The sequence below is a fragment of the Zingiber officinale genome, chromosome 9A (assembly GCF_018446385.1).
Source record: "Zingiber officinale cultivar Zhangliang chromosome 9A, Zo_v1.1, whole genome shotgun sequence".
In the NCBI taxonomy this organism is placed as follows: Eukaryota; Viridiplantae; Streptophyta; class Magnoliopsida; order Zingiberales; family Zingiberaceae; genus Zingiber; species Zingiber officinale.
In genome coordinates, this window is record NC_056002.1 from 49,629,906 (window position 1) to 49,642,431 (window position 12,526).

The window sequence follows — 12,526 nt, forward strand, 5'->3', positions numbered from 1 at the left end:
CTTAGAAGATCAGTAGTAGCCCGGCATGGCCGGTGACCACGTTCATCATGGTTACACAGTTGAAGCGGCATGAGCGGTGTGCGCCGAAGAAAACGGTGAAGAATCGTGATCATGAAGCACAGTGCTTCGTGAGAAAAATATTTGATTTTAATAAGTTAAATTTAAAAAAAAATGTTTTTTTCTTGCATATTAAGTTCGATTGATTAAAACAAATAAAAAAACAAGAAAAACGTGATTGCTTTAGCTCCACGTGAATGAAAGAGGAAAAAAATTCTTCACCTGGATAGTTCAAACCGTATGGGTTTGAACTAGATGATCTATTTAGGACTGGGTGTAATTTAAATTATTAGTTGGTTTATTAAAATCAGTTTGATATAAATTGGAATTGATTTGGATTAATTTAATTGGGCTTAAACTAAATATGATTAAATGATCAGATTTATTCAACTGAGTCAAATTTGATCAAAATGATTAAATTTATTTTAATTGGTCAAACTTAATCCAATAGACGTTAGTTTGATCAAACGGACTTGAGTTTGATCAATAAGTCTGAAATTGGCTAAATGAGCTTAGATTAAACAATAACAAAATATAGGTATAAAAAATCTCTATCTAATTAGATCTGTTCTAATTGAGGACAATAGATCGAGCTTAGGATCTGGATTTCCGATCAACCGAGTTCGATGGGTCAGTCGACTTAGGCTCCTGAAAATCAAGAAGATTTATTTTTCTTGATTTATTATGTTGGTTCTATGCCTGTATAAATTGAATTAAGTCAGTTTTGTACTGGTTAGTCGATTTTCTACTGACTTGTTTAATTTCAATTTTTCAGATGGCACGGAGAATTACAACATTGACTCGTCGCAAAGTGCGGTGAAACCAGCTCAGGGAAGAAATTCATAAGATAAAGTATAACTCTACTTATGAAGTCAATGAACATGTTGGACGGCTTAATGACCTACTTTGGAAACTTGAGCGAGAAGAGTTTCAGTCCTGGACATTTATAGGATCTGAGCTTTAATGCATTCATTGTCAGAGAATCCTAAGATCATAGCAGACTATATATGAGGGTGTCATGAAGGGTGTGTCACATATTCAGAATTGTATAAGAAACTACTTCACCATATGATTGAAGAGGATCCTGAAGAGGATTTTGAAGAGTTCGAAGAGGACCCGGAAATAATCGAGGAAAATCCAGAAGACGATCCGATTGTGGATCCGATAGAGAATCTTGAAGCTGTCACGCCTGAGATTACCTCAAATGAGTCTAGGCTGAAAGGAATAATGTTGGTCACTGCACTAGTGTCTGTCCTAGTGGGAGTAGTGGTAGTCTATCTAGTTTATTATACTTTTGTTATTATTATTGTCGTTATGTATGAACAATATTAATTCATTTTGTTTATGTTAGTTTGTTATATATTAACAATATGCAACATATTTATGTTAATAATATGTTCATTCATTTATGTTATTTACTCTACATGATGCATGATACTCTTTGATTAGTTCATTATGAGTATAATAAATAATGATTAGTTCATTAGTTGAGATATATGTAATAGTATTGATTAATATTAATTTGATTGGTCTTACAAATGATGAGTGAAAATGTAGTTATCATTTGATTTTATAAACTAACTCAAATTAATATTGAGTCAATCATGAATTACATACATATGAATTACATTGAATACTAAATAATGTGTTTATTTATGATAGATTATGACAACCAAAAATATTATAGCTGAACTCAACAAGGGTAAAAAACTTAATGGGAATAACTATAAGATCTGGCACCACAAGATACAATATATACTTGAGGAACAAGAAGTTCTAGAGGCTGTAAATCAGGTTATGGTAGAACCTGTAGATGGTCCCAATACACAGCACAGACGAGATCTTGATGCTTATAATGCATGGAAGAAAAAAGACTCCACTACAAAGGACATATTGATTAGTTCAATGGTAGATGACCAAGCTTTTGAGTATGAGTCGTATCTTTCGGCTCATGTAGTCTGGGTAGCCCTTAAAGAAAAATTGAGTAAGTCTGAGCAAGCTTCGACAGTTGACGATCAATTTTGACAGCTACAAGAAGCATCCAAATGTGTCAATGGTTCAATACCTCAAGGAGATATCGAACATGATTCGGGAGCTCAAAACTGCTGGTCATGAGTTGACCGATGAACAACAGGTTCAAGTAGTTATTCGTTCCCTTCCAAATTCTTGGGAGACCATGAAACAGACCCTAACTCACAGTGAGAGTATCAAGATTTTCACTAACGTCTCACGCTATGTAGAATTGGAGGCAGAGAAAGTTGAATCTGTAAGGATTTCTAGACTATCTTATATGGTTGTCGATTCTGTTAGATCATCTGGCTCCATGAAAAAGAAATAGTTCAAAAAGGGAAGAGAAAAAAGAAAGAAGTTATTACTATGGGGCCGACCCGATCAAGAAGATAAGATAGAAGACTAGAAAGAAACCTAAAAATAAGTTGACTTGTTTTAACTATGACAAGAATGGTACTTCGCTCAAGAGTGCACTGAGCCGAAAAAGATAAATCCAAGTGTGTCTGCTTTTCTTAAACATTTTATTGCTAGTCCAGTGTTGTTAGCTGATTTTTATCCTTTGTGGACTATAGATTCGGGAGCAACTAACCATGTAGCTTGGGAATGAGTTACATTTGTTGAGTATCGTCGAGTGTCAGCTGGCAATAAGTGGATCTATGTAGGAAACAATGCAAGAGTTGAAGTTAAAGGAGTCGACACTTGCAAACTCAACCTCCGTAGTGGTAGTGTTTTGTTTCTACATAATGTCCTATATGCTCCTGAAATTCGAGACAAAATCTTATTTCCATTACGTGTCTTCTTGATTTAGGGTATTGTATTAATTTTCATAGCCGATGTGTTGAACTTAAGATGACTCAGTGTCAATCAGATATGGTTTTTTAACAAATGATTTTATGATTCTTGATGTAGAACCAGATGTCAATTATGCTATTGATGGTTATTTTTTAAACATTACTTTAACTAGTGATGTAGATATAACTAATGAGGTTTGACATGCTAGATTAAGACACATAGGACAAGAATATATGAATTGATTGGCTAGAGAGGGTTTATAAGGCACTCGGGCTAAGATTCACTTGTCATATATGAGCATTGTCTTGTTGGAAAAGCAACTAAGAAATCATTTGGTAAGGCTATTAGAGCTGAATCACCATTGGAGTTAATTCATTCGGATAATTGTGGTCCAATGAATGTGAAGGCTAGACATGGAGCTTCCTATTTTATTATATTTATTGATGATTTCTCTTGGTTCGGTCATGTGTTTTTGATTTCTCATAAATCTGAAGCATTAAATTGTTTCATTCATTCTATAAACAAAGTTGAGAATCAAATAGAATGTAAAGTTAAAACTTTACGCATTGACCGTGGAGAATTTTAGTGTGATATGTTCAAGACAATATGTAATGATAAAGGGATTATTAGACAGATGACAATCCCTGGAACTCCATAGCAAAATAGGATAGTTAAAAGAAAAATATGACTCTTCTTGAAATGGTTAGGTCTATGATGGTGCAGGCTAATTTACTCATCTCCTATTAGAGAGATGCATTATTAACTGCAACCTATATACTTAACAAAGTGTCTTCAAAGTCAGTTTCATCTACCCCATATGAATGTTGGGCAAGAAAAAAACTAGATTTAAGTAATCTGAGACTCTAGGGGTTAGTTTCTTATGTTCATGATACTTCTCACAAATATCAAAAATTGGGACCTAGGGGTAAGAAATGTGTCTTTATTGTTGGGACTTTCGAGCCGCAAAAATCGCTTTTTGCGTTGCGGAAACCCGAAGTCCCATGCCATCAGATCCGTGTGAAGATAAAATTTCGTGTACATGTTTTTCTAACCTAGATCTACTCTATATCTACATGGTTAAGAGATTACCCTTGTAGCGAAGCCCTTCGCGAATCCCGCTCGTTCAAAATTTGCCAGATCTCAAGTGTGTTCAAGTGGACACACCTCTATACGTATCCACACGAACAATAAAAATAGAGAAAACACTTAGAGTGTGCTAGCACTCTAAAGGTGTTTAGCCAAGGAGGAGGAGAGGGAGAAAGATGAGAGGAGGAAGAAGATGGAGTTACACAAGCACACCAAATGCACACTTAAGTGGTCGACCACTTAATGGAGGAGTTTTTATCTCCATGGTATACCAAGGGTCACAAATCTTGGTCTCCCTCATGAGGTGGCACACACTCATGTAACCTTTGATGATGTGGCACATCATCATTGGCCGGCCCTATGCTAAGTCATAATGACATGACATTTGGTTAAGTCAAGGTCAAGTCAAATTTGACTCTTCATCTTCCCTCTCAAGTCAAGTCAAACTTGACTTAAATTCTCCCATGGTTGATCAAATCCAACCTTTGATTCAAGTCAATTTAATTTAGTGAATCTCTATCCATTAAATTAAATTGATTCAATGAGTCATAATCTAAATTAGACTCATTGGACACATGAATCACATTGAGTCCAACTCAATTAGTCTAGTTTAGATTACTCTTAATCCAATTTGATTCATCACATGAACATAATCCTCTTAGTTCATCAAATGAACCTAATCTCCATCTAATTGCCCTTTGTGTGTGACCCTATAGGTTCTTGTAACGTTGACAATGCTCTTAAACCCATTTAGCAGCATAAGTAATGAGCGGTATCTAGCAACACATCATTACTACCCAAGTTACAAGAATGTTGAGATCCAACATCACCTTGTGACTACTAATTGTGACTCTTCACAATATATGACAATGCCCTTCTATCCTTGACATGTAGATTGATCAATGTGAGGCATAAACCATGTCTGTTGGTGCAACATCCCTCAGGTCAAGGTTGACCTGTTTGACCAAGCTGAGTCTTGGTTTGGGTTTAGATGTTTGATAATAAGATGTTAATTGAAGAACAGTCAAGTAGGTCAAGGTTGACTGGATACTTGACTGGGAAGTCCTAACTGGGAAGTTAGGCAAAATGAAAGACCTAGTGAGTGAAGCTAGGCAGTATGAAAGTCCTGGTGAGTGAAGCCAGGCAGAAGAAAAGTCCTGGTGAGTGAAGCCAGGCAGAAGGAAGTCCTAGTGAGTGAAGCTAGGCAGATGGAAATCCTGGTGAGTGAAGCCAGGTGAAAGTCCTAGTGAGTGAAGCTAGGCAGATGGAAATCCTGGTGAGTGAAGCCAGGTGAAAGTCCTAGTGAGTGAAGCTAGGCAGATGGAAAACCCTAGTGAGTGAAGCTAGGTGAAAGTCCTGGTGAGTGAAGCCAGGCAAGGGAAAATCCAGATGGATCAAGGATGATCGGACATCTGGTGCTGGGAAGTCCAAGTAGGTCAAAGGATTGACTGGATACTTGGCATGAAAGAAAAGTCCAAGTAGGTCAAAGGGATTGACCGGATACTTGGCACAGAGAAAAGTCCAAGTGGGTCAAAGGGATCGACCGGACACTTGGTAAGGGAGTCCTAGCAGTTCAAGGGAGTGACTAGATGCTAGGCATGACATACCAACAGGTCAAGGTTGACCGGATGTTGGTTTGGGAGGTTTGGGACTTGGTTTTGGACAAAAATCAAGTGCTGGATCGATCAGTGGATCGATCCAGGCTCTGGATCGATCAGTGGATCGATCCAGACCTGTCCCAGCGAACAGAGAGCCTCTGGATCGATCCGTGGATCGATCTAGAGGTCCCAATCGATCAGTGGATCGATTGGGATGCGGCTGCTTCGCGCGATAAGCGCTGGATCGATCCGTGGATCGATCCAGGCGCGTTTCCAGAGCACAGAGGCGCTCTGGATCGATCCGTGGATCGATCCAAAGCCTCCCCGATCGATTGGGAACATTCGAATCGATCGGGATCCGACCGTTGGCGTCGTTTATAGCTGCAGGCGTTCGATGGCTGCGGCAATCTCTTCTCCGATTCATCTCAGATCTTCGCCATCTCCTCCACAACGCTCTCAAAGATCAGATCGCCAGTTCTTGAAGGATCTTGGAAGCTTTCCAAGTCAAGAGGCGGATCAAAGGCAAGAAGAGAAGCTAGGGTTAGGGTTTTCTGTACTCATTGTAAGTTTTGTGCTTGTATCTTGTTTCCCTTTCCTTCTTCTTGTACCGAGAGTCTTGTAGGGCTTCTCCGCCCTCGGTAGTTACCGAAAAGGAGTGTTTTCATAGTGGAGGGTGCGTGCGTGGTGTGGATCCTTGGACTAGTCACCTCTTGTGAGGTGGATACCAAGTAAACCAACCGTGTTAGCGTTGTTGTATTTGTTTCTGTATTTTCCGCTGCATATTCTTGAAGAAACAAGCAACGCAAAGCAACGCCGAGCACCGAGCGAACGCGACGAGCTATTCACCCCCCCCCTCTAGCTACTTTTGGTCCTAACAAGTGGTATCAGAGCAAGGTTGCTCTTCACCGGAATCACCGCCGGAAGGGGCAAACATATCAAGAAAAGCTAGAGGGTGAAGAAGTTGGAGCAAATTCTTCAAGTTCAAGATTCTATCAAGCTCAACTTCAAGATGCAATTCCAAGATGGACTTGGATTTGACACAAGGGTGGCTCCACCATACACATCGGCAAGCTTCGATTCTTGGAGATCAAGAATCGAAAACTTTCTCATGATGGAGATAGAGCAATGGTTTGCTCTAATGGAAGGCTTCAAAGCTCCAACGAACTCCAAGGGCAAGCTTCTAAAGAAAAGCAGATGGAGCTCAGAGCAAATTCAAAGGGGCGAGGCAAATGACAAAGTGACCAAGCTTCTGGTCAACTTATTGCCTAGCTACATCTTGGCTCGAGTTGGAGAATTCGAAGATGCCAAGGAGCTTTGGAGCAAATTGGCCAAGCTTCATGAAGAGATCCCCTCCACTGTACAAGATCATGAAGAATCCAAAGAGGGTGACTCTTTGGAGCAAGACCAAAAGGAGGATTCCGAGGTTGATAGATGCTCAACCTCCGAAGAAGAGGAAATCCAAGATGCTTCATCCTCAAGGGAATGCAACGAAGGGAACAAGGAGGGAGCATACTCCTTGTTTCATATTCAAGATGATGAAGCCTCCACCTCTAGGATTGAGGGGGAGCAATCCTTGGTGACACCAAATCAAGAAGAAGGAGAAGCTTCTACATCCGGGTCAAGTGAAGAAGAAGAAGATGGTGCCACCTCTGAAATTCAAGAAATATCAAAAGGAGGAGCAAGTGCCATCCCTATACAAGAAGGTATAAATATTTCAATTAATAATAAAAATCATATAATATGTTTTGAGTGTAGGGAACATGGGCACTATAAAAGCAAGTGTCCCAACTTGGCCAAGAAGAAGGGCCAAGTGGCACAAAAGGGCAAGGAGAAGCCCAAGGAGACCACCCCCGGGACAAAGAAGAGAAAGGAGCACATTGTGTGCTTCTTGTGTCAACAAAAAGGGCATTACCGAAGTCAATGCCCCAAGGGGAAGAAGATGGTCAAGGCTCAAGGAGGCACTAGTCAAGGGGGAGCCTCCAAGGTAAAAAGGAAGGTAACTTTCATTGAGCCTATTCCCTTGCAAAATGGTAAAAAGCATGCTAGGTCAAATTTTTATCATTTTAATGCGATTTACCATAAGAATAGGAAGCATGAGGGCTTTAAGGAAAAGCATGTGGCCCTACATGCCAAAACTACTATCCTTAAGGCTAGGAATGTAGGTAAAAACCTAGGCAATAACCCTAAGGATGTAAGATACAAGCCTAGAAACAAAAATGCTCATGGATCAAATGAAAAACCAAAAACTAAGGACTTAGTGATAGAAAATCAAGTCTTGAGATCAAGGCTTGATAAAATGGAAAAGACCCTAAAAAGGATGGAAAATATCCTATTAGGGCAAAATGAGCATAACCTAGGTTTAGGGGTACAAAAGCCATCCAATGGCCATAGAGGTTTGGGATACAAACCAAAGGCTAAGAAGGATGTGCCCTCTTACCATAGAGTTCCATATAGTTATGGAACAAACCCTAGGTCTAGTGGTCAAGCCAAAAATACTAGGGAAGTCATCCCTAAGAGTATTTTTGCAATAAATGTGACTAAGACTTCTAAGAAGTCTAAGAAAGTCATAAACAAGGTCACAAGGGAGGTTATCCCTAGAGTTGACCTAGAAAATGTGACCAAGGCTTCTAAGAAGCCCAACAAGGTCACTAGGAAGGTATCTAGGGAAGTTATCCCTAGTGAGTACCTAGAGCATCCAAGGAGCACCAATAGGTGTTGGGTTCCTAGGAGCATCTTCTCTACCCCATAGATGGGTTAGAGAGTGTCAACTCCGATTAGAAGGATAGTTAACCCAACTTTGAGGAAATTGACACTCAAGGAGCATTTTCAAGGTTTTTGTTAACCTTTGAAAATGAAATAGAATTATTGATTACTCCTTGAAAGAGTAAAATGTGCCTAATGGTGGAAGAATTGATTTTAATCTTAAATGGCACATATTGGAAAATTCATAAGAACTATCAAGTTGGGTTTTTGGTATGTTCTTAGGCAATTTAAGGCAATCCGGGCCTTAAATTTAAAAGTGCTACTCTTGAGGAAAAATGGAATATGCCAACATTTGAGGACATGTTTATTTTAATTGGCATAAATTAATCAAGGGAATAAGAAATGCAAACTTAGGCTTTGGCATTTTCTTGAAGCACTTTAGGGCAATCTAGGTTTAAGTTGAAAGTTTTAGCTAAGACTTTACGGATACTTAGATAGTTAATCTAGGTATATTTTATTTATGCTAAATCTTGCCATGATTGTTTGCCCATCATATGCCATGACATCATGTCTAGTTTTTACATTCATGTCTTATTATGTAAAATCCAAAAATACCATGTCATGACATTCATACATCATGTAGTAATAGGATACTTTCTTTTGAAAGTTATTTTATTTTGATGTATGCCATAACATTATCATGCATTAGTTTAATTCCTTGTAATTAAAGACAAATGGCATTTAACAACACTTATTAACAAGTGCATCCTAGGTGGATGTCTAATATCTCTAAAATGCCTAGATAGATATGCATGATCCCTAGATTAGGGCAAAACCAAAATCTACATCTCACAATGACTATAAGGTGACGTGTATGTGTTTTAGTGCACATTAGATACAAGTGAGATGTTAGGATGATGAACAAAACTCAAGATGTTGATTTAGTGCATTCCTTTGTGTTTTAAATTCATCAAAACACATAGTTATGTGTTTTCCCATCATTGGGAAAGCTAATGTACAAGTCATGTGCATTAAGCCCAAGGAATGTGATGGGATATTGGTTTTGAAAATGTTTTTAAAATGTTTTTGGAAAACCTTGGTGAAGGCTATCTTTTGATAGTAATCACCATTGAATAGTTAGACACAAACTTGAAGAAAAACACTAAAGTTTTTGCAAGTTTTCAAGTTTGTGTCAATCTTTGAAAATATGATATATTTTCATAGAAAGCTATTTTTCCATGATTAAGTATGCCCTAAATAACGTCTACACGAAATTTCATAATTTTTGGATTTTTGTAGAATTTTCTAGGGGTTTCGTTGACCGAAATGGAATTTCAGCAACTATCGAGTCTGATCGATCCATGGATCGATTGAGTTCTGAATCGATCCGTGGATCGATTCAAACGGCAATTCCCGCGAGCAAACTCACCGGATCGATCAGCCGATCGATCAGGGAGTCTGAATCGATCGCTGGATCGATTCAAAGGTTCAATCGATTGGAACCCAACTCCAATCGATCCAAGTTGCTGATTTTGGCTGGGAAGGCCTGATTTCAGCATCTTTGAACCTCTTTGAGTCTAGGTAACCATTCCAAACCCCTTAAATACATTTGTATACATACAAAGGGTGTTTTCATGTTGAAAACAAGGATGGATTGGTTAACGAAGACTAAGTAGAAGTTTAGGTTGAGTTTATTTCAAATTTTGAATATTTGACCCTCAAAACTTCTAAATTTGGGTTTCCTAATGGTTTAGGGATTCCAAGTCATTGTTGGTGCAATGACAGAAGTTACCACCATGTCTTTAGGGGGAGGGACTCTTTAAAGACATGAAAATTATTTTTCATGAACCTTGGAAGGTGGTTAACCTTCTGTTGTGAACTTGCTCAAGGTTGAGCATTTAAACTTGAAATGGGGAGAAATGGGGAGTGGATATCCTCATTATTTCAAGTGGACACTCAAGTGGTTGAAAATGCTCAAGGTTGGGTATTTGTCAACATTGAGGGAGAAGTTAAGGTGATAATGACGGTTATGGGATCTCATTATCGGGTGATCACAATGAGTGAAGTTGTGATCACGATGAGCAACTCTTCAGGGGGAGAGTCTTCAACAAATGGATTTGTTGAAGTGTGCCCAGAATTGGAGCATAGGTTGATGTGTGTCCAACGATGGGTTGATGTGTGCCAATAGGGGGAGAATGTATGGTTAAGCTTAGTCCTTCATTACCTATGGGAAGGTCATAGGGGGAGAATGAAAGGACTCATGAAAGGGAGTAAGTTAGGCTTTCATTACCTAGAGGGAGTTTGCCCTCTTAGGGGGAGAATGAAGAGCTTAATTTATGCTTTCATTACCTAGTGGCATGAAGAAGGAGGCTATGGGATTAGCCTAACTTACATGTGGTATTGTAAGTGATAGTGTTGGTATTGTCAAACATCAAAAAGGGGGAGATTGTTGGTGCAACATCCCTCAGGTCAAGGTTGACCTGTTTGACCAAGCTGAGTCTTGGTTTGGGTTTAGATGTTTGACAATAAGATGTTAATTGAAGAACAGTCAAGTAGGTCAAGGTTGACTGGATACTTGACTGGGAAGTCCTAACTGGGAAGTTAGGCAAAATGAAAGACCTAGTGAGTGAAGCTAGGCAGTATGAAAGTCCCTGAGTGAAGGCAGGAGAAAGGTCCCGTGAGTGAAGCAGGAGTATGGAAGTCCTAGTGAGTGAAGCTAGGCAGATGGAAATCCTGGTGAGTGAAGCCAGGTGAAAGTCCTAGTGAGTGAAGCTAGGCAGATGGAAATCCTGGTGAGTGAAGCCAGGTGAAATTCCTAGTGAGTGAAGCTAGGCAGATGGAAAACCCTAGTGAGTGAAGCTAGGTGAAAGTCCTGGTGAGTGAAGCCAGGCAAGGGAAAATCCATATGGATCAAGGATGATCGGACATCTGGTGCTGGGAAGTCCAAGTAGGTCAAAGGATTGACTGGATACTTGGCATGAAAGAAAAGTCCAAGTAGGTCAAAGGGATTGACCGGATACTTGTCACAGAGAAAAGTCCAAGTGGGTCAAAGGGATTGACCGGACACTTGGTAAGGGAGTCCTAGCAGGTCAAGGGAGTGACTAGATGCTAGGCATGACATACCAACAGGTCAAGGTTGACCGGATGTTGGTTTGGGAAGTTTGGGACTTGGTTTTGGACAAAATCGGATCGATCACTGGATCGATTCCGCTGGATCGATCGCTGGATCAATCCACTGCAGAGGCGCTCCGGATCGATCCGTGGATCGATCGAGGTCCCAATCGATCGATGATCGATTGGGGCCGCCAGCGCGATAGCGCGGATCGATCCGTGGATCGATCCAGCGCTTATCCCAGAGACGCCTGATCGATCCGTGGATCGATCCAAAGCCTCCCCGATCGATTGGGAACATTCGAATCGATCGGGATCCGACCGTTGGCGTCGTTTATAGCTGCAGGGGTTCGATGGCTGCGGCAATCTCTTCTCCGATTCATCTCAGATCTTCGCCAGCTCCTCCACAGCGCTCTCAAAGATCAGATCGCCAGTTCTTGAAGGATCTTGGAAGCTTTCCAAGTCAAGAGGCGGATCAAAGGCAAGAAGAGAAGCTAGGGTTAGGGTTTTCTGTACTCATTGTAAGCTTTGTGCTTGTATCTTGTTTCCCTTTCCTTCTTCTTGTACCGAGAGTCTTGTAGGGCTTCTCCGCCCTCGGTAGTTACCGAAAAGGAGTGTTTTCATAGTGGAGGGTGCGTGCGTGGTGTGGATCCTTGGACTAGTCACCTTTTGTGAGGTGGATACCAAGTAAACCAACCGTGTTAGCGTTGTTGTATTTGTTTCTGTATTTTCCGTTGCATATTCTTGAAGAAACAAGCAACGCCAAGAAACGCAAAGCAACGCCGAGCACCGAGCGAACGCGACGAGCTATTCACCCCCCCTCTAGCTACTTTTGGTCCTAACAATGTCATCCTTTAGTCAATCTAAATCTTGAACTCCAAGTAGACTCACTCTAATCAAATGAGCTCAATATCTCATATTGACTCATTTGGGCATGACCATGCACTTAGTGGTCTCACTCTGTCAAGAATAACGATGTCACTCCCATTATATAGGAAGGATAGATCCCATCTACATCACTCACATCCCTCCGCATAATTTGTTACATACCCAGTAATCGCCTTTATAGTCCACTCAGTTACGGGTGACGTTTGACGAAGCCAAAGTATGCAACTCCTTATGTAGGGATCTATGGTGACTTCAGGTCCACGGACTAATAGTCATACTAA